At 40.4% G+C, this 23,817-nt stretch overlaps 1 pseudogene; it reads right to left on the bottom strand.

Annotated features, from left to right (window-relative positions):
- Positions 1 to 17,168, bottom strand: part of LOC112302791 (glutamine synthetase pseudogene) — a 42,240-nt pseudogene extending 25,072 nt beyond the window's left edge.
- Between the last annotated feature and the right edge of the window lie 6,649 nt (positions 17,169 to 23,817).

The raw sequence follows: 23,817 nt of genomic DNA on the forward strand, positions 1-23,817 counted from the left end.
CTTTTTCTTTTCAAAGGCATCTATCTATCTCCCTGATTAGGCTCCTCTCTCTGTGTTCTAGGCTAAGCTCGCTAGAATCTACTCCCCTTCTGTTTTGATACGTTATTCTAGTTTCATACACCTAGTATATGTTGGTGCACAAACAAATATTTCCACTGAATAACTGAAAATCATGTTAAAATGCTAAAATACAATTTATACCTTTTGTGGTTACTTAGGAAAAGACATATTTGTCTAGTGTTTTATTGAGTACTAACTATGAGCCAGTTAATTTGCAAAGTGTTTAGGATAAATTGTCTTAATGTAATCTCATTGAATTTCCCCATGAGAGAGGCTAGTGGTCCCATTTTATTGAATGGAGCAGTGAGACTACAGAAATGCACATGCCCAAGGCCAGTTAGTAAGCAATAGAGCCGAGAGGCGAATTCAAATTTTGTATTCTATAGTTTACTTTCTCTTCATTAAAAGAGCATTGACTTTGTAATCCCAAGGGTTTGGGTTTGAGTTCTTACTTTTGGGGAGTGGGGATATGCAGGGCAGGAACTTAAGTTGCTTAAAACTTTGTTTCTATATTTGTGAACTGGGGATGATATTAATTTATTTTTAATGTTGTTCTGAGGATTAAGAAATAATGAAGGTAAATTCCTTGCACGAGGCCAAAGGCCTGGTATTCACTAATTTCTGGTCCATCAATTATTTTTTATATTAAAACCATTATTTTATTTGGTGATTTAATCCATCTGGGGGCAGAAAAAGTAAACTGTACTAAGTTGAGAGATATGTCACTATAATGTTAGTAGATCTGTGCCCTTTACGAAGCCACACGAGCCCTGTGACTGTAACCAGCTCTTCAATTGTTGTCATTGTAGTCCTCTGCTGACATCTGCAATCCCATTTCCCAGTCCTGTAGTCGAAATGTCATTTGGAGGCATGATTGTTTCACTCCCTTTTCTTAGAGGCCCTGTTTTTGTGGTCAGCAGCTTCGTATACAATTTAATGCCAGACTTTCTTCTTCCATCAGCTCACCTGTCTGAAATCTTCCTACTGGACTGAAGTGATCTATTTTCCATCCTTAGTGCGACTCTTTCTGGATTAAAGGTCAGCCATCCACATCCGCAGCTTCGCTTTCCTTCCACCGCTGTCTGTGCAAATAGCAGAATTACATTGACTTGTTTTGCTGGTTTCCTCCTGCCTCTCTCCCCGCCAAGCAGATATGAAAGCCTTACCTTTGCTGGGTGCTTGCTAGCCTTTGCCACTGTTTTTAAGAGCTGAAATTGCAGACCCAAAATTAGCAAAACAAAACAGGGTACTACTACTGCACGACACGAGCAAGGAACAAGTGACCTTTCACTCTGTAACAAATGGCATATATGGTATTTTAAATTAAACACGTCCTGAAATTCCTTTTCCTCAAGGTAATATAGAGTTTCTTTCCTTTCCTTTCCTTTCCTTTTTTTTTCTTTTCCTTTCTTTCTTCTTCTTTTCTTTAATCATCCATTTTCAGTCTTGTAAAGTCTGCTTTGTTTTCAGGAACGATAATCCAAATCAGGTTATAATAACTTAATAGTGGGAGGGGTGGGCGGAGATGCCGGTGGTCCTCTATATCATGGTACTTTATTATGTCAAGTTAATATAAATGGAACAAATATCTAACTGTCTGTGTTGTGCATGAAACTGGGTGTAAATTAGCCACACAGTAAAGGTCTTGGAAGCTGCAGGTGGGATGGCAGTAGAGTGTTAAAAAGGGAACATCATGATCCTACACTTGAGCCAGGTAGGGGGCCAACTACTAGTTCTGATACAACCAGGAAGCTCTGCTTCCTACCAAAGAGCTAGTTAGTGAAGGCCTTTTCTCAAGCAACCTCTGTGGTCCAAAGTGCACAGGGTAGCTGGGTAGAGAATGCCTAGAGAAGAGGATGAGACAGAAAGGTACTTTGCAAATGGTATTGATGGAAGGCAGTATCCTTAGTCGTAGAATTGACTTGTGTTGGTTTAAAACCTGAACTGTGATCACTTGCCATCACAGAGAAGTAGTTTTGTAATAAGAAACCCCAATTCCGATACAATGAAACAACAGCCTAGTGTGCCCTGTGGTGGGAGGAGAAGGGAGAGGGAGTACAGAGGGCATCAGGCATCCAGACTTCACCAGGCAGATGTCATTCTTAAGGGCAGGGTTCCACAACTAAGAAGGAGTTAGACGTTGCCACCAGAAGTTTATGTATGAAAGTTGAAGTTTGCTATACATTAGCTGTGTTTAAGCTAACTCACTATCATGAACTGCAGATACTCCTCTGTGTTTTATGATAGATGGCCATTTGGACTAGTTGGTCCAGCCTGACCATTGCAGGCAAGGGCACACTGGGGGCAATAACAGACACATGGGAACGATTATGGAGTCGACCTTCGGTTTCCTCTGCCCATTATCACACCAGCATTGTGAAGAACAGGAAACACAAAATCCCTTCCCTGAAAGTGCTTACAACCTAGGGGAAAGGCAGGGTTCATTAAGGCATTACAAATACACAAAATTATTTTTATTTTTCATATTTTATTATCAAAGTATACATGTGCATGGTAAAAGCACGACAAAAATCAAAATAACAGAGCAGACAATAATTTGAAAATACCATGCCCTGACCTGCCACTCCCCACTCTCAGCCTACTGCCAGCAGTCTTCTGACTGCTTCTGCTCTTCCATCTTCTGCTGGTTAGGTCACAGCACTAAAATATGCACATAAAATACTTTATTGTGTACATTTTGTACTATCTTTTGTTCCCCATGGCAAGAGGATTTAGCTCACTTCCCCTTTCTCCTATCTAAATTTATCATTGTACTATTGTGCTTATTTTTTCTACTAATTACATTTATAACTAATTAAATCTGCATTTATCTATTCAATTGACAGTGGATAGAATTTTCTTCTTTCTTTCATTCTTTCCTGCAAGCCTCCTTCATCCCCTGCCCAACTCCACTGTCGGAGCCTGATCTTTTACAGTGTAAAGGCTGATAAGTGTTACTTTTTATTCTGTAAGGAGACTTAAGTCTCCCATGCTTTATATGAAAATTATTTAAATACCAGTATAAAGTCCAGGTTATTCTGGTTACTTCACCACTCTCGAGACCTGAGGCACCAGTAAAGAAAAACTAGAAGGAGAACAATTCAAGGAGGCTTCAGGACATGAGCTGAGCCTTGAGAAGTGCAGAAGACTCCAATGGGCAGAGAGGGGCCAAAAATGAAGAGGGATAAGAAAACAGAATATGCAAACTGAGTCTGACGCAGTCAAGTGATAGACAAGTGACAAGGTATACGAAGTTAATTATTTCTTGGAGCAAAATGGTGGGTAAAGTTGGAAAGGTGGTTTAGAACCAGATGGTTGGCTATGAGCCTCAGGCTGTCTGCTTCCCAAAAGTTGTAGCCTACACTTTTCCTTCCTCCTCATCCCGCTCTCTCTCTCTCTACACCCTCTTTCAATCTGGTGTAAACCCACACAGCTCTATTAAAATTGAGCACAAAGACCACCAGAAACTTATCTAATAGTTGCATCCTAATCCACATCCTCCTTTATGTCTTTATGGATAACATACGATTGGCCATCATCTGCTTCTTGATATTTCTCATCACTTTCACCTGTGACATTGAATTTTTCACGTTCTTCCCCTGTTCCTCTTAATATTCCTGTGTTGTCTCTTTTGGTGGGTTTTCTTTGAGGGTCTGCCTAATTTCTGCACCTGACTTGTCTCTCTGCATCGGCCATTCCATTCACCTCTAGCTACCCTGTGCCCTGACTCCTGAGTCCCCAGCTTGGACCTCCTGCCATGTTCCAGATCTACGTCACATCTCAATCTGAGCGATCAACCACAACTTTCATTCAGCTCTGCCAAACTTACCACGTTTCCTTCTACACCAGCCCTTCTCCCTGTTTTGTCTTCCCAGTTCTGTCATTATCCTTTAAATCAGATCATTCACACTCTCAGGACAGCTCTTGATTCCAGCCCCTGACTAGACATCATATCCCATCAGTCACTGGGTTCTTTGATTTTCTGCCCAGGTCAAGTCCTAGCATTTCACCCTACATCTACATTCCCAGTGTTGCAGCCCTGATCCAGGCTCTCTTTGTTTTATCTGTATTTAGGCAGATTTCTCCTAGATACCTTCTAATCTCTCCCATTTCAATCAGTCCTTCCCAACAATACCAGAGTAAGGTGGGGTGGGGAGGGGGATCAGATTTTCCTTTGTTCAGAACCTTCGGTTGCTTCACATCATTGGCAGAAGACAGGCCTAGTGCTTTCATCCGGCTTGGCCATTCGAAGTCATCCTCATCTACCTTGCAGCGCTGTCTTCCACTATTTCTTCCCATGCAACCTGCAGTTGAGCAATAATAGATTTATCAGTTTTTCCCAACCTGACTATCTTCACTCCTCTACCTGATTCCTGATTTGAACTTTTGACATCTTTCACTCAAAATTCCGTCCAACTGCTTATCATAAAGCCTTTCCTGTGTAATACCATTTCCAGCCCTGCCACCCCACTTTCCCTCCACCTGGGTAACATGAATTGTTTCTATTTCCTCCATGGCATATACAACATTGTACCTTAAACTCCTGAAATCTTGTGCAGGAATAAGACAGTGGCTTAATTTCATATCATCTTCCCCCTTCTCTTATTGCTGGTAGAAGTTTGTTACTTAATATAATTAGAGAGTGGGTATTTTAGTGACAAAACCACGCCGTTTGAGGTCAGAATACTGAGTGAAAGCATGGCTGCTATTGACCACTTTATCTTAAGCAAGTCACTAAACCTCTTGAGCCTCTGTAAAATGGACATAATATTTGTTTCTCAGATTCTCTGAGAACCAATGAGTTAATATCTATACAAAACCTTTGCAAACTGCAAACTTTCCATGTATCTCTTTGTTTTCAAAGAGTTAATAGTTATATTCTTCTTCTGAAGCAGTTTGCACCAGCCTGTAGTACTGTAAGATGGGTGTTACTAACGCTGTTTTACAGAGAGGACAACTATGAGAAAGGGAAAAATTGAGACATATTTATCAAAATAGATATCCTCTCTCTTGAAAGAATTCGTACCCCCAAAGAAGGAAGTCTGTTTGCCCTGAAACTTTGGTCATGCACACTAAAGTACTTAGAATCACTGAGGCAGGCCCAGAAAATGCCACTGTCACAGTGTCCCTGTCAAACCCAGGCAGACTCCTGCCCCATTTAACCCAGAAGGTGAGACAGGTCTTTTCAGGGACTAGGGTATATAGGGTCTAGAGAAAGCTTTCAGGCTAGAAAAATCCCCTGCCCACCAGAGGGCGCTCTAAGCAGAGACAGTGAACCACGTAAGGAAAAGACAGGGAAATAGACTTTGGAAACTTAGGTTTGTATTTCTGCTTAATTTTTCACTTTAACCAATTTACCTATCATTTTAGAACGTGAAAATGGATACTAACTGTTTTTACATGCTAGTTAAGATTAAATGAGGTCATGAAAGGAAGAGAGCACACAGCTCTAGTACCAGCACAGTATTCTTCGCCTCAGTTTCCTCTTTCTCTTCTGTTTTCCCATGGTCCTACCATTTTACCTTAACACTGAGCTTACTCTCTTGGCCTAGGTCAAGAGAGGATTCCTGCAAGGTGATTGTTGGTTAGAGCAGAATGATATCCCTTGACCTGTCTCAGGGTCTCCCAAATCTCCAGGGGTTGTAACTCTAAATATAGCTTTTGGATGAACAAGGAAATGAAACCAGTCAGCAGCTCCTAGTGGCTTCACAAAAGCAGTTGCTGGCAGGGAGCCTACAGTTAGAGAGCGTGGAGACAAGAATAGTACTCAAGGCTAGTTCAGGGCTCTTTCTGCCAGTTTCTGCTGCCACTGCACATGTGGGCACAATTGGGGATTAACTCTTCCCTTCTTTCTGCAGTAGAGCCACAGTCATTATTAAATATGAGCTGAAACTCAGACCTTTCTAGAAAAATTATTTTTCTATGCTTAATAAAATAGCACATTAAATTTATTGCATGTACAACACCTTTGTCTACCATTTCTGAATTAAAAATATTGATCGCAGGCTTTTTGAGTTGACTACCAGGCTGACCTTGTATATCCACTCAAGTAGGTTTTGTATAAATCACCAGCAAATGGAGACTTAGGCCTTTGAAAAAAAGCACAGACTCTATTTTAGCAGACACTTGTTCACTTATTCTTCAGGTTCCTTTTAGGCATGATTACTGCCTTGCCCTGCTTTCTCCAACCACTTAGTTTTATAGTAGCTGACTGCACAAACCTGAGATATCAGATTTCATTTGGTCTCTTTCAGTGCCTAATTCATTCGTCTGCCCTTGACATAAAAGGGGAAGTATCCGTTTCCACATCCTGATGGCTCCTGGCAGGTGATATAGGTCATTGGCTTTCTATATCTGTGCTAGTTTGGGCATCTCAGAAAAAGACTTTCTTTTGGGTGGGGAGGCAATAAGAATAGAACCAGAGTATTAGGAAAGATAAATTCCTCCATGAATCTTATGAAAAAGTATGAACCAGAAGCACATACACAAAAGATCCTTGAATGTTCTTTCCTTCGTTGAGCAAAGTAGAAGTTTGGTCCAGATATTAGCTGCATCCTCATACAGGCAACCGCCTCATGCTAGAAATGAAGACCGGAAGCAGGATTTGTGAATGGCATTCATGATTTAAAACTTTGACCATTTAATGAGCATTCAGTGCATTTCAGGCCCTGTGCTAAATGTTCTTTTGCATCATTCTAAATTGACCCTCCAAACAACCCTGTGAACTACCCCTATTGCATAGATTAGAACATTGTAGTTCAGAGTTTTCAAGTTGCCAAGGTATCCAGCAACAACTTCAAGGTTCCTTTAGAGTCATAGCATAGATAATTTCTATCAGGTAAAAATATAAGAAAGTATATTTTACTCAATTATAACTTCTTAGAAGTAGAATCAGTCAGTCGTTTTGATTAAGCACACACTGCCCAAAAAGATGCCCTAGTCCATGACTGAGCTCACTTCTGGATACCTCAGGAAAGGCTTCTTTTACCCCTTAAAGTTAGTGTGAGGACAACGCCCTCCACTCCCTACCACATGGTCCATCTCACCTTGGTCTTCAGCCTTTTCCACACCACATTGTAATAGCCTGTTTGACAGTCTGTTTGGATTGTAAATGACCTGAAGGTGAGGTAAGAACTGGGCCCTCCTCATCTCTGTGTTTCAACATTGGGCTCAAGGCCTATAATATGATAGCTGCTCAGTAAATGTTTGGTGGATGAAAACTAATGACTTAGAAAGCCAGCCAGCTAAATCTTTTGAAAATGAATTCCAGATTATTTAAGGACAGATGGGGCCATCCAGAATTTAGCACAGAATATTAGGAAACAGAAATCTCTCTTTGACGTTTATGGAACTATTAATATATGGACCTACAGATGCTCATACAGAAAAGATCACTGAGTTTTTAGTGGGCTTTTACAGAAATGTGTGAATGCCAGGTTCACATTGTGTCATTCATTATCTGATGCCTTCTCTAAGGGAATGTTGGTATATAGCACCCATCAGTAAGCACTGCATGCCAGGCCCGTGGGAGATTCCAGGAAGTATGAGAGATGTGCTAGAATGTTGTCTTAGTCCATTCAGGCTGCTATAACCAAGTACCATAGACCAGATGGCCTATAAACAACAGAAAATTCTTGCTCACAGTTCTGGAGGCTGGAAGCCCAAGATCCGAGTGTCAGCATGGTTGAGTCCGGGTGAGAGCCTGCTGCTGGGTTACAGACCGCCGACCTCTCCTTATATCCTCGTGTGGCAGAAGAGGCAAGGGATCTCTCTGGGGCCTCTTTTATGACCTAATCACTTCCCAAAAGCCCCACCTCCTAATACCATCACTTTGGGAATTAGGAATTCCACCCATAAATTTTGGGGAGACACAAACATTGACACCATAGCAGATGTATTTTTCAAGGCAAGGTCTCAAAATGACTGAAATCATTCATGTCAGTCAGAAAGGAACCTGAACAAAAAATGTCCTTTTATGGCTTTATACAACTGTTCTGGGATTGAGGTTTTAAGTATCAACATAAACTTTGCCTGATTCTGAAGAGAGACTTATGTGGCGGTTTCAGTTCAGTGATTTGTCATTTGAGTATCTGTATCCTGTCTGTCACCTTGTTTTAGAAATAGACATGGAAGTCTCAGGGAATAGATTATTAAGAAACCATTTATGATGATGGAGTGCGACTTTATTCTCATTATTGTTTTTTCCAGTTGCCTGCTACTGTGCTGTGGAAACAGGAGCAGACACTAGTCTACCATTCGGCACACAATCTTGACGTATGTCTATTTTCAGAGGGTCGGGCTTAGAATGTTTCGTTACCACGGATGGCTTCGGGGTTTGAAGTGATTTGTTAGCGTGAAGTGTTTAGGACTAAAAGGCTACAGGAAGAACTTCTTATTTTCCATAATGTTCTTGAAGTAGAGTATACACAGTGTGTGCATAGACGTGCAACGTGTAAAAGAAAGAGCGTTCAGTGTTAACCCTGCTGTTGGCAGAGTCATGTTCTGTCTTTTTGTTCTCTTTACAAATGTGGATTGATGAGCGAAGACGACTTTGGCTTATTGAGAAGTCTGCCCGAATCATCTATTTCTACTTTCTGGTTCCACAGCTGGATGTGCAGATATCTTAAGGGATTTCTGTGAAAGTCTCCACTATTCCATGCATTTATACTCTTGACCAAACTAGACTGCAGTTCTACAAGGGTGGCAATTTATCTTGGGAAAATATACTCATATATATTTCCCCACAGCACCTATTATAACATTCTGAGTACACAGAGGAGCTAAGTAAATTTGGAGACTAAATGACAAGATATTTGGAAACATATTTTTGAATGGAGACACAATGTCAATACAACCTTTGTTTTTTTTAATGTGAAACAGACAGAAATTTAGCTATTGTTTCTCCTGGTGCTCTGGTTTAGAGTAGTTTATTTTGCCCTGCACTGTTCTTCCGTCCATTTCCTTCCCTTCCAGTTCTTTCCTTTTCTCTTGCTTTCCTTTCCCTTGACTTTTCTTGCCATCCCTTTTGGTATTCCGATCCTTTTCTTGCCTTTTAAAGAAAGCATATTTGAATTGATCCTGAAAGACTTCTTAGGTCTTAGTAGAACACGCTGCAGTGAACAAACACAGGTTCCCCATGGTTTGCCTCTCAACCATGGAGTCTCAGTTTTATTTGTAAAATGAGAATATGATATCTGTCTTATAGAGTTGGTTATAAAGATTAGAGATTTGAAAAGTGCTTGCAATTATTAATAACTGGCATCAAAGGAACTCAATATATGGTATGAGTTATGTCATTGCTAAAAAAAAGTCCAATGATTATTTACAACCCATTTTTGTTACTAAGATGACTACTATGTTAGTCATTCTATCAAACTCTTAGAAAATAGAGCACCACAAAAGCTCCAATTCCAATCCCAGGATGTCTTCCATACAGTGTTGCAGCCGAGAGGAACAGACCTATACAGAGTATGTTCTACATTTTGGTATGCAAGTGGCTCAGGCTACAATCATCTATTTTCCCACAACATTACACATTAAGTGGTTTAAAAATTTTTATGTCTGATAAACCTATTTCTTTTTGCTTTTAAAGGAATGTTTGGAAAGCACGATATTTAAATCCTCAATATTGAGTATATGTGGGTGGATCTAGTGACTCTGAAATATTAGCTGGAGCTTTAACCTACAGCCAGCAACAAACAATTGATGCAGAACAGAGGCCTTTCTAATTGACACGCTTTAGCCTGTGAAGGGTAAATATGTCAATGGAAGTGCTGAGCATGATAATTCAGAATAAGAAAAACAAATTTCTCAAGCCTCATTTTCTTGATTACCAGTTTTCAGATTGATACGACTTTGACACAGGATATTTCTACTTGGTGCACATCTCAAAATATCTTGTACTAATATAGACTTTCATTCAGATTTTTGAAAGATTTATTCATCAGAAAGAAGTGTGCTATAAGAGAAGGATATGGAATTCAGTGATAGGCAGGCCTGAGTTTGAAATATGGCTACACCATTACTACCAATGTGATTTTATGTATAATACAAATATTAATAAATTTTGGTCTTTGTTCACTCATTCTGACCCAGAAATCCTAAAACGCTTGAAATTTACTGTATTTTCTATGCTAATGAGATAACTCATTGGAAGGGAGGGAAAGGCCCTATGTAGTCAAGTGATTAAAGTTTTCATCCCTACCCCATGACTTCCTGGGATGAGAGAGGACCGGGAGATTTGAGTTCAGTTACCAATGATTTAATAAATTATGTCCACAAAATAAAACCTCCATAAAATCTCCTAAACACATGGGTTCAGAGAGCTTCTGGGTTGGTGAACATACTGATGTACGAGTATGAGGAATGTGGCATGCCTGGGCAGGGCATGGAAGCTGTGCGGTAACCCCTTCCCTTCCCCCAACACCCTGTCCTGTGCACTCTTCCATCTGGCTGTCTCTGAGTGTGTCTCTAGAACCTGTCCAAAGTATTTTCTCTTTGCAAAGGCTCTAAAATAAGAGATATTCACTAAGACAGAGTGCCCAGAGCAGGACAACTAGGTTGAAGAAGGGGTGAGAGAGAGGGAAGAATTCAAAGACCTGAACTGTTTTACTAAGAGAATAGGGGCTTTATCTTTGTTGATTTATTTAATGCACTGTCACATGTAAGGAGAGACAAGCTAATTCTGGTCACTCTAGAAAACAGTATTAGAATCAATGGGTTTATAACATTGAGAGGTAAAAATTCAGTTCCAGTTAGGAAAGACTTTTCTGATAAATAGGTGAATTCAGAAGTTCAATGGGCCATCACAGAAAAGAGGCCTCCTTATTTCTGAAAATTTCAAGCAGAGGCAGCATGATACAGCGAAAAGGAGCCCAAACAAAGTCTTCTTCAATTCCCATTCCATAAATCCTCTAAATTATTTTTAAAATATTGAACCACAATAAAACCCAAGAAAGACACACATAATTCAGTTAACTTTGACAAATCAAATTTACTTACATGTCTCTGCTCTATTAGATCCCTTTCCAAAGAGGAGATTCTCATACATTTGGGATTGGGTGCCCACTCAAGATGTGCGCATCTTCAGGGTTCCTTGAGCTACCCACCACCTCTAATTCACCAAATCACTATCACCAATAGCACCTGTCACTGAGTGATCATACCTAAAAACCTTGCTGTGAAATGTATATTCTTTTCTTACCTTATGCTGTTTTCAGTGTAATCTTGTCTTGTCATTTAGACTTTAAGAAGATGGGGGCAGGACACGTTGTTGAGGCAGCCGCTGATGGTTGCCTATCCAGTATCCATTTCTACCTTATCCTTGCTACTGATCCAGAATATTATGTCCAGTTCTAGGAAAGAGAATCATTTTTCCAGGACCCCTTGCAACTAGGGGCAGTCATACAATATTGCTAATGAGATTTAACTCGAAGTCAGCTAGGGCTTTTTTAGGTCCATTCTTGCCTTGAACATGGATTCATGACTGGAACTAATACAGCTATCTTGAGATTATAAGAGGAATGAAGAGAGAATTTTGGAGACATTAACCCTGACTTTGATAAGCCTTCCTCTGGATTTCAGCTGTCTTCCTCTGGATTTCATGCTATGCAAGAATGAGAAACACCTATTCGTTTAAATCACTGCATTTGTGTTTCCTGCTACTTGCAATTAGAAGTATTCCTAATTGATCATTTTCTCATGACCTTTATTCAACACTCAACAAATACTAATAGAGCTTTGGCCATGTGCTGTTTGAAGTGCTGGACAGAAAAGCAGGTGAGGTGTGGGCCCTTCTCTCGGAGGGATCTCAGTTTAGTCTTAAGGTCTAAAAGAAATTAGGCAGCAGCCTAAGAAAAAAAGGTAAATTCTCTGTTTCTTTCCACCCATTTTCCTGGGGGCTAGGACTGTGCAACGGATCCCCCAGGATGATTGGAGGACCGCTGTGTCAGGAAGTGTGGCCTGGAATAACTTAGTACCTGACTTCTGCCCTCATCATGTGCTTCTCTGAGGGTTGTGGTGCTAAGATTTTGGTACCATATGCATTCGGTGATTTAGCTGTTGGAAGAGAAGAGGTGTGGGTAGTGTTTACATCAATTTGATGGGAATGTTAAATAGCATTAATTTTCTGAGTACTTTATTTAGCTTTATTTATTTAAAAGGTACATTACCACTGTAAACTGTGAATTAGGTATTTAGACATTTCTATTTAAAAACCATGTGGATGTTCTTTGTAAAATATGTTTTTGAAGTGACAATCTCTTCCCAAATACCTTTATAATCATATATGAATACATATATTCTTTGCAAAAATTATATATAACCTATGAGTCATGTATAATTTTGTTGGAATTTTGTGTGATCATCTTTTTTCTACTTTTCTGACTTATTTTAATTTTATTATAATTAGGAAGAATTATTTATATACTCTAAAAAGAATGAGTGTAAGGAATTGTGTACCAAGTCATGACAAATGAATTGACATAGAAACAGCAGAACCATTTTAATATGTTTATATAAATAGATCTGTATAATTATCATTAAGCATATTAAGCAGATACTGCTAAAAAGAACAGTTCTATTTATCAAATTGAAGTTGGATTTTGTTACAATATACAACACAATAAGCTAGATCATGTATTCTAAAGAGAGTGAGATAGTGGTGACATGAAAGCCATTATATTTAGTATATCTACATATTATGTACCTGTACATTAATTCCTACCTATTAAGCAGAAAATGTTACATATCAAAAGCTTTGGTATCAGTTACTTAAAAATGCTGATACCTCACTTCTGAGACCCCAAAAAGGGAGTGAAGACTATAAACTCATTTATCCTTTTTTACGTGATAGATTCCAGAATCTTCTATTGAGTGATTCTTTTCCCTAAATGAAGATACTTGATTCTTGACTCCATAAAGCCACCATAAGAAGATTACATAATCATATATTTTTGAGTTTGAAGTCCAATCTTTTAATTTGAAAAGGTGAAGAAATAGAGGTTTTGTTCACTTATTTTTTCAACAGCGCTCTTACTTGAAGTACAAAGCCGATTAAGTGATGGGCCCCGCATGACCAGTCTTTAGTGCTGGGGAGTGGTTCCAGTGCTGGGATGTAGGCAAGCGTGGTTCATGGGAAACAAGGGAGGAAAGTGGACCATGTTCCGATTGAAAGTGTCCATTGGCTGCAATTGTGACACAAAGAAGTCACTGGTGATCTTCATTTGAGTTAATTTATCAGAGGGGAGCAGGAACCAGCTCATGGAGGAGGGAAGGAGAGGGAAAGGACCAACACTGAATATAGGCAGTCTCCCCCTTCAAAGGTGAATGGGGTGCTGGGACCAGAATTCAAGTCTCCTGGCTCCCAGATTATTACTAAAGCATATTGACAGTTTAATGAACCCCAAATTCTAAATTTCAAAAAGAATGAAAATATTTCAGCTAATCTGGGGATAGCTTGTTAGCAAGTGAAAAAAATATTTCAATAATAATAATAATAATAATATTAATAAAGAAGAGTCAGAGAGTTCCAGGAGGCTCTGATAACAAAGCACAAACATGTTACAGGTTTTGGTGAAAGGACCTCAGAATAGTTTCCTCTCTAGTTTCAGCTCTTTTGAGTCCACCTCTTCTCTCACAGCTTCACTTTATCTGTGTCATGGCAGTTAGATTTGACCTGCAAGGGAAGATCTTTGCTTTTCATTTCTGCCAGCTGCCAGAGTTTCTTGCTGGGCAAGGGTTTTGCTTCATCCTTTTTAACAGTTGACCAAAGAGACAAGGGTGGGGGTTGAAGGAGGGAATCACCTATTTAGAAACCAGAACAATTCTGAGGGCCCATTGAATGGATTGGCCAGTCTAAGAGTCTGTCTTGAAACTTCCCTCTCTTGACTTTTGTAATTCCAGCAACCGGTCTGAGTGGGGGAATGTGGTTGTGGGGGTAAGGAGACAGTGTTTTCTCTCCTGAATACTGAATTTGTCTTTCGGGCACACACAGCGCAATCTAAACAGAAAAAAGACTTTTTAAAATGTCCTAAGCAGACAACTAAAAATCTTGAACTCTGAGTTCTAATTTTAGCTCTCATTTTATTCACTAATGTTATAACCAGAAAGAGACTTAGGGATACTCATAGCCGAAACCCTTCATTGTACCCACGAGCAAGCCGAGGCCCAAGAGAATACACTACTTGCTCAAGGCAATGTAGTTGTTCTTTGGTCATCAGCCTCGTGTTAGCAGCAACTTCCTCCAAAAACAAGCTCAAATTCCCTAAGGTTCATTCCACTTAAATGGTAAAATTCTTTTATACTTACTAAAACCCTTAAAATATTTAGAGACTAATTTTTCTAAGAAGTCAGGACACCTTATAGTCCTTATCTCTCTTTTCACATCACTGTTATTAAGCAAGGGACATTGGGTTCTTGGGGACAGTTAATACTCAGAAGGTATGATAGGGCTCGTTCAAGATAAAAAAGAATTGAGAGCAAAAGCTGTAAATGACTTGGAAACTAAATCTATATTTAATAGAAGGGTGACTTTGCCGAGTATACCCTGCAAGAATGTGGCTTTAATGTTGGAAATCACTGTTATTAATCACACTGTATGTCAGTTATTAAAAGTGATGATCAGTTTGAGTTTTTGGAATCCTAAGCCAGTTTATTTCCTCCTGCTTTCAGGTCAAATCAAGTCTAAACAATGCCATACATATTTTTGCTCCTAAGTGATTTCACTCTTCCGACTTAATACATCTATTTGCCATCTCGTATTACAGAAACAAACAGATTAAAGGCTGATCTGTAATCCCCATCTCTTTTGTTATGAAATAAATCCCTTTTTCTTTTGTCTTCAGTTGAACAAGAAACAGGGTCTCCATGAATCATTTAGTCTTCCCCTGAACTTGTCCCGGACAGAGAGCAGGTTTACTTCTCAGAGCCAGAGCTTTAGTTTGTTTTTACTTTCCTTTACTGTTCCTTGATGAATTGTACAGCTCAAATCTTTCTATTTTTTTCTATTGTATCTTAGCATTTGACCCAAAAAGATAATATTTTGTTGTCTTTGTTTTATGGTTCCACCTAACAACTTCCCCTTGGTCTGAATGGAGGATGTCATAGGACTGAAACCACTGAGAATGGGGATGAGAACATTGTTTGTGATCGTAGATAGAAAGTTATAGGAAAACTTTGCCATGGATAAAAAAAACCCCATAAAAATAAGAATTCCATAAAATTCACACAGTGCTTTGACAATTGTAAAACTGTAGTAATGTAAGTGGACATTCCAGTTGAAGAGGTATTGACCAGGAGATATTAATGGTAGATAATTCTTCATTTTTGACTTAAATTGCAATTTCCTCTAACATAGAAGTCAGAGCAGTAATATATTAATGATAGTTTATATTGAGAGAACAGTTTTTCCCTACTTCATTCTTATATTCAAAGGTCATTTCTACCACTAGAGGGAAAATATGTAAAAGGCATTCTCTTATTTATTTTCAGTAGTGTATCTGTGATCTTTCCAAAGTATTCATGGAAAGTAAAACATTAGCATTATGAGGTAGGGAGGGGTTTTTTTTTTTCCTTTTATAGAGAGTTTTAGAGTAGCAGTAGCTCCCAATTCTGCAGTGTGGCTTTGGGTAGATAATTACTGTAGAATACTGCAGACCTTTTTTCCCCTGTAGGGTGATTGATTTTAACCTTTCTCTGCCAAACCTTTGTTCTGTGCATGACATTTCAACCCCCACCACTTCCTGTGTTCTATTTTCCTAAAGAAAATTGCATTTTCTATTTCTGGATAAAGCATGGTTGTTTGTGTCAGTCAATTTAACACAACACACCAGTTCTTATTTGTGCAGAAGAAGCACTAATACGACTCCAGCAGGAGCTGGGTCCTGAGCCCATGACCAAGCTTCCCATTGGGCCCGGAAGACAGAGGCCACAATAATCCATTACCAGCAAGGCTACTTAATGGTGATGTAGCACTTTGTTCTCAGAGTCCCCCAGGTAGTCTGAAGTCCCATTTCCTGACCTATACACCCTCATCCTGCAAATGATGCATGGACATAGAAGAGTGATTGAGTGGCATAATGAAAAGCAGGGGCATTTTGGAGAGTCTAGTACAAGTTTTGATCCCTGTTCTAGTGTTTACCATCTCTGGACTATTAAACGTATTTCGTATCCTTTCTGAACCTCTGGTTCCTCATCAAAAATGGGGCTAAAGCAATTGTTTTTAACTTGCAGGGTTGGTGAGAGAATTAAATAAGTGGTGAACACTAGCCTCTTAGCACACTGCTGTTTCATACAAGGCACTCAGTAAGTAGCAATTATAATGGAATAGCACCTATAGGTAAGAACATACTGAATTTTGATGATGTAAGCACTTCTTCTTATGAGATGTCTTTTGGTAAAAAACATGGTCATGGACCTCTGATCTTTTTGTTCCACAGAGCAGATCAGCTGTGGGAAAAGATTAAAGTCAGTTTATTTCACTGCTATTAACGACTTAACTCATTATGCAGTCATTGAATGAATGCCTCCTGGATGCTGTGCGCTGTTGTGTACGCCCGAGTCTAGAAAAAACAGAGCAAAAAGCAAAGTGGTGATAAGGACAGAGCATGGGCTCAGGCGTAGGCAAATGTAGGTTCTCATTTTAGTTCTGCTATTTACTGACTGTATGATTTGGGAAGGTTATTTATCTTCTCTGAGCCTAGTTTCTAGATCTCTAAAATGTGGATAATAAAACATGCCTCACAAAGCTGTGATAATAAATATAAAGCAGTTGTCATCTGGGATGATATTCAAAATATTTACTAATCAGTATGGGAAGGGAATTGACTAATCAGAAAGAACGGGCTATAGAAAACCAGTAAACTGGTACATACCAGCGTACCAGGGGATTTGAATACGGTGCAGAAGAGCCTGGGTTTTAGTTTGGGGGTTGGGAGTTGTATCATTTGTATTTCTCATTTTCTGTTTCTTATAATGTTGTGGCATCTTAAAAACCTTTCTGACTGTGGAGAGACTGGCCCTTTGGAGACTGGTCAATTCTTACGGATAGCAAAGCGCTCAGCCAGAAGCACACCTTTGATAAGCAAACTGGCCGATCCAGAAACATACATCTTCCGTGTGACCCGTATACCCCAGAAGGCAATATTCCTCTGTGAAAATCACTCTAGAGTCCCATGAAGCTAGGACCATTTTTACAGTCAGTCCTAAAATGTTTACCCTGCCCTGTCTTGTCTTTCCTGAGGAAACCCCAGGAAAGAATACCACCTCTGACCTAGACTGTCCCCTGCTCCTGTCTTCTGCCTCCAGAGCAAACCCTGGCACTTCCCTCCTGCCCCTGTGTGGTATGCAGTGCTTCCTGTTTCTAGAATCTGTAAGTATAAGAAACTTTCTTTCCATGAAACTCTTTTGTGTTTCTTCTTGCAGCTTCACCTGGCTGACCATCACACAAAAGGACATAAAACATGAGTGGACAGAAAGACAAACATACAGATGATCGTCATATAGTATGAAATGTGCTGTGATGAAAGTACATTAAAGGACAGAGAACACAGTGTAAGCAGCAACTATGTCTAACTGTGCCGGGGTGGGGGTGGGGGATCTGGGATGATAAAGAAAAGGAGAGAGAATATTTGAGCCAAGTGTTCCAAGAAGAGTGGGAGGGATTGTCAGGGCTGACAGAACTGCATGCAGGGGGAAAGTCATGTGCCGCAGTGTGAAAGTGCACACATGCATGCCATGTTTCAGGAGGTATAGGGAATGGTCCACTGGGAGGGGGTTCGGGGGCTGGACAAAGGATAAAACTGGAAATGTAGGAAAGGGCTTGCTTTTGAAGGACCTTCCAAGCCACCCTGTTGTAGTGTGAGGAGTAATTGGAAGAGGAGAGATATGGGTGGAGGAAAACAAACCAGGCAGCAATGTGGCTGTGTTGGTCAGTGAGAGGTATGAAGACCTGAACTGTTGGAGGGGTAGCTCCCAGTCAGGGAGAGCAAAAACACATGAGTCATGGAACAGGGGGAACTCTGTCAGTGATTAGGTAGAGGGGTGAGGGAAGGAAGCAGCTGAAGACCACTCCTGGGTCTTTAAATTGACTGACAGGTACATATAGTGATCTCAGAAAAGAGAACATTTTTAGGATCAAGGATTTCTTCATTTTTCTTCATTGTTTGTGTAACTGCCTCATTCCCCTGCCTGCTAGGTCAAGTAAGGCTTTTTTTTTTTTTTTTTTTGTCTCACAGCTGTAAATATTTCATGCCAGTGACCATGTTTCTGTTTTATTTTGAGAATGGCACTTTAACTAGTTTTTTCAGTTTGAACAACTGAAGAACGGAAGGGCCATTTTTGTCTTCAGGGACATGTTTGGTGCTGAAGATGGCAGACAGTTGGGTGTGGGTGAGGACAGAAAGTGCCTGAGGTCTTACAGCTTAGAAGTAACATCTTGTCCTCTGAGGATGACACTGCCAAAGGTGTGTGTCTTTGAAGGAGCAAAACAAACAAACAAAAATTATGACCAGCAATCTGATCTATGTTAGACGTCTGTAAAAAATCATTATTTTGTTTATTGCTTTAACTCTTGTGGAACTGCCTTACTGACCTCGGAGATGGCTCTTTTGTTCAAAGTAAATTGTCCCATTGCTCTCAGAGGGTAGTTGGCCAGCCTGTTATTTGAATTGTGTATATGGGCAGGGAGCGTGGGGAGGGAATTGCCCTGTTATACCCATTCATTTAAAATTTCACTTTTGTGTTTTCTCTCCCATTATCCTTAGCAGTAGCTAGTAATCACCCCCCCGCCCAGGGCTATGGAGCCCAGAGAGCTTCTGGCCCGTGTGTTCCAGTGGGCATCATTTCAGAACCAGGGAGACTGCACACAAGGCAGGCCTTACTATCCCCTCATTGCTCTGCTAGCGCTGAAATAATTTCAATGACAGGATACGTTTATTAGATGATTCCTCTCTTATCGAAACAGATGCCCATCCAGCTTTTCGATTCTAAAGAGGTTTGTAATTGTGTCCGGAATTTTCTTGACAACATACTTTTCAGTTGTTTCAACTTTCCTTTTTTTAAAAAAAAACCTATTAAGGGTCAGGCTCTTACATGTGTCAGGCCTCATTTAAGCACTCTGCATAGATCATCTGAATTCATCTTCATGACAACCCATGAGGTAGGACCATGATTACCTCTGGTTCTCAGACGAGGAAACTGGGGCTTAGAGAAACAAAGTCACCTGCTCACATTCACTCAGCTGCAAGTGATCAGGTCAGGAGAGTTTGCACTCCAGCCGTCACATTCTACAGCCCTACATGTGAAAGAAGTACAAATACTATCAATGTTAAGGAAGCTGAAACTGAGGCTTGGAAAGGCTCAAAATCCAGAAACCAGGTCTCTCTGACTTGAGAGCTATGTTGTTCTCCCAGGTCACCTGTTGGCTCTGGTCATACCTGGTGAGCAAAGCATTACTGTATATGAATTGTTTTGTCACACACTGACCCTGAACCCTGGGATCTTCAGAGTGAGCTGATAAAAGTGGTATTGGTTTGTGGTGTGGTGTTGGCTTGTAGTGTGGTATTGGTTTGTGGCGTGGTATTGGTTTGTGGTGTGGTAGTGCCTCTGGTCTTAGATCTGATTGCACCATTATTTCTCACCCTTGATGGTAGAATGTACATAAAATGAGAATATTTGCATCAAAAATTATTAACTATTTAAACCCCTGAGTCAGTTTGAGTTTGTACTGTTGCTGACTCTTCGCTGTATACCAAGTGATTTGCCATTAAGGGTGATATATGGGAAGAGTTCTACCTCTTACTTTGGAATTAGAATCTTCAGAGAAATATAGGACAGCTATTTATTTTTGTATTTACACAAATTATATATACATACAGAGTGTTAAAACATAAAAACAGCATATGGTTTAGAAGTTCCGTAATTGCTCCAGGCATCTGCGGGTGTAGAAATTGTATGACATAGGTTCCTCAGCAATGAGAGATCACAGACTCAGCCACGCTCAGCATATGCAAGGTGAGGGGCTCTTTCGCGATAGGCGCCATTTTTATATTCATACTCTAGTTTTCCAGTCTTATTCATGAAATTTCATTTTCAGGAAGATTGATTAGGGGATAAGAAGAGAACCCTGAGGTGACAAAACAGGACAGAGTAAAACACAGTTGTGGGATCCAGCCTACCCTTTTGAGTTGAAATCAGCCAAAAGCACTGATGTGTAATATACAGCAAATTTGACACAATTTGCAGAATTTGAGTCTCAAGCTCCTAAATCAGAAATATTTGGAAGACAGCATAGAAGCAGCTTCTGAGGAGCCCAACCGCCTCTCTTGCTAATGAGGTAGAGAGGATAAAAAAAAAAATAAAGAAAACTTAAGAAGGATGAGAAGAAGGAAGAATGGAACTGAGAGTTACCAGACTTCGTCTACGTGCCAGGGCTGTGGTTTCGCACCATCTTCACAACTAGGAGGAGCAGATACTATTCTTAATTCCCTGTTGGAGATGGAAAACTGAGGTTTTAAAGTTTAAGGTATTTGCCCAAGATCATTCAACTAGGAAGTGGTATATATACTCCAAATCTGTATCCAACTCTACAAGGAAAAGCTTGTTCTTTTTCTACCCTAGTGTAAGCTTTCCTGAAAGACCACAAGTCACTGCCAAATGGCATTTGCAATCTCCGGGTACATCCTGCATTGATATTTGGCAGAAACCCTGGAAACCAAAGGCGAGCAGTGTGGCCAGAGCTCAGCTGGGGGCTCTTCAGTTCCCTCTCCTCCCAGGGCGCTGGGCGATAGCACAGTACTCACTTTACACACCAGACTTGGTTTGTTCTTTACACCACAATGCAGCCCCAGGGCTTATAAGTGCAGAAGGCAATTAATTTTCCCAATATTCCGTAATTTTTGGCATGGACTGGATGCAGCCAGGGAGACTAAGCTAGGATTGCATCAAGGACTTATGCCTGTCTGTGCGGAGGGATGTGCAGTTGCCATAGCAGCAATCAATCTGCTAAATAAGTGGTAACATAAACTGATTCAAAGGCAAAGACTGATTTGGGTCAGGGAATCGCACTCTATTAAAAACAACTTCTCTGTGACTTCTGAGGATTTGCAGCTTTTATAGATGGCCCTAGAAATGCACAGTAAGTGACTGCTCAGAGGCAAGAGGGCGGTGTGTGCCTGAAGAGGTGAGCAGTATGCTGTTTTCAGGCAGTTCGAATGGGGAAGTCTACAGAACATGTTGTAAAACTGCTCTTCCACTGCCTGTCAATTGCCAGAGGCTTAGGGCCAGTAACAAAAATAATAGAGTCTAGATGTTGAGTAACCCCCCATCCCATAACTTGGGATGCCTCTCTGTGCTTTCCATGCACGTGATCAACAATCTTGCCGAGTGGGATTTATCACCCTTCCCTGGATGTGGATACCTATCAACATGCCCTGAGTCGTATAACCATGGAGGGGGGATTCAGTATTCAGACTGAGATCTGCTTGATACAGACATCATGTGCTCTCCACCTGCCATACAGCTTCTCTTCCTTGGATTTTCTCAAAAGGAAAGGACATGTCTTCTTTGGTCACTTCCATGGTAAAGACTGCAGTGTTCTGATAATGCTTTGTATATTGTGAAATGCTGCTAACTAGTTTTAATCCAACATGAAAACTAACTCTTAGGGCAAGAGGACTTGGAATTCCCAGAGGTGACACTGACCGGTTACAGGTTGTCATGATGAAGGAGAGAGGGCTCTTTTTTTTCCTCTAGTGTTCAAAACAGCAGAAAGAGGCTATTGTCTGCATTTTGATCTAACCTAGCTCTTTGGTAAACTTGGGGAGAAAGTATTTCTGAGCTACGATAGGAGGTGACATGCTGTAAAGAAGAAAGCACCAACTTGATAGACTGTTGAGTAACGGGCTCTGCCACTTTCTACTCCTGTGATCTTGGGCATTTTACATCCATTATTTTGGTGTCGGTTCTCAATTCTACAAAATGGAGATGAGGTTGATGGTGCTAGCAACGGTGCTGGTGGTGGTGGTGGTGGTGATACCACCTAACTCTTGGTTGCCTAGAATACTTTTTGGAATGAGAGGTAAAAATTGCCTCACTTCAGCTTAAGGAGTAAATATGCCTCCGGATTCCTTTGCATCACCGAGTACTTCCCTTCATCCACGTACCCCAACTTTTTATTTTTGTTGTTTTGCTTAGCGGCTCTGAATTAAATGGTTATGGAATGAATGAAGTCTAGGAAAGCTTGTCACAGAGTGACAGAGTGCTTGTCACATGGCTACGGTTTCATAAATGTTAGTTTCCTATTTAAAGAAAGCCTAAACATTATTAGATAATCTTTCATCTTTAGATCTAGTTTTTAATTGCTAGACTCAGTTCTGCAGGGGAGCTTGAGCCCCAGGAGCCTGGAGGAAGATGTTAACTTACCTTTATGCTTCCTGTTCCTTATTTTTGACTCTGACTGAAGTCAGAAGGTAAGGCAAGTGCTTTGGACTGGATTCCCCTCTGGAAGCCTCACCTTTCCACGGCTCTTGGCCACAGAGCTGGGTCAAGGCTGTTTAAAATGAACTTTATGCAATTATGCCAGCTGGAATACACCTCTAGGAGCTGAGTAGGTGAGTTCATTTGGGGGATCCTACTGTTCTTTGGCCTCTCAGCCAAAAGGATGGTGATTTCTGGTGAGAATGCACTCTTAAAGCCAGCTCTTTTCACATGGACTGTCTGTGGGTTATAAACATTATACGGGCAGGGCTAGGCTGCATTTTGAGCTAGTGACCTGGAGGTGCAAGTTCTGCCCATCCGCTCTAATAAAAATGCCTCATCAAAGGCATTTTTGCATTCACCTATAGCCCCTCTACTGGTTTTATGTGTATGCACTGCTGAAATCTGTGGCTTCAAAATCACTGTTCAGTTTTTTCCCTGTGTGTGGACATTGCTTTTTTCAAACCTAAAGCAAACAGAACCTTTGCCTGCTATCTGAATATCTCTCAATTAGACTACTTGAGCACACCTACCAATTGACTTTAATGGATTGAATCCAAGTCTGCAACTGTGTTAGAGGGAAATGAGATTTTCTTGCATCCTAAGTTATCTGCAGCACTTTGTCTGGATGCAGACAGATTTCCCAAATTCAAGATACAATGATGGGCAAGAGTTGCTGAGAGCCTGGAGGCAGTATGTAATCATCACACAGGTAAATTATCTCTGCCATGAAAAAATTGGAGCAGTAAATGAAGCATTAGTCTACTTCACTAGGAGGTCTGTACGTTATGTTGCCACACCAACCTGATTCTCTGATTATAGTTCAAGTCAAGGCTGCCATTCATGCCTTCCTTTTCTTTTGTTTTTTTTTCTCTTTATATTCTAGTGAGCTTTGGTTTACTTCAGCTTCTCTGTGTTCTACCAGTTAAGCCTAAAATTGGCAATTAAGACAAAATACAAAAGAGAGGGAGGCGGCAGTGAGAAAATGGACAAAGAAAATGGTGGATAAAGCTGAAAATGTTTCCTTCCTTCTTTCCCATGCCATTCCTCTCTTGGCAGTTGTGCTGAGCAAAGGAGAGATGGAGCTTCACATTACAGGAAACCAGTAACTTAAGAGGTTCAAATCCCTGGGCAGTCTTCTGTAAAACTGTACAGAGGCAAAGTGTATTATTTGAGCCTATCCCCATCTTACCTCGTTGCTCAGGTTCCAGATCATATCTGGGCTTCCCCATATGCACCAATATGGAGTAACTTTTATCAACGTTTACAATATGCTAGCTGCTA

This window comes from Desmodus rotundus, chromosome 1, assembly GCF_022682495.2.
Source record: "Desmodus rotundus isolate HL8 chromosome 1, HLdesRot8A.1, whole genome shotgun sequence".
Taxonomy (NCBI): Eukaryota; Metazoa; Chordata; class Mammalia; order Chiroptera; family Phyllostomidae; genus Desmodus; species Desmodus rotundus.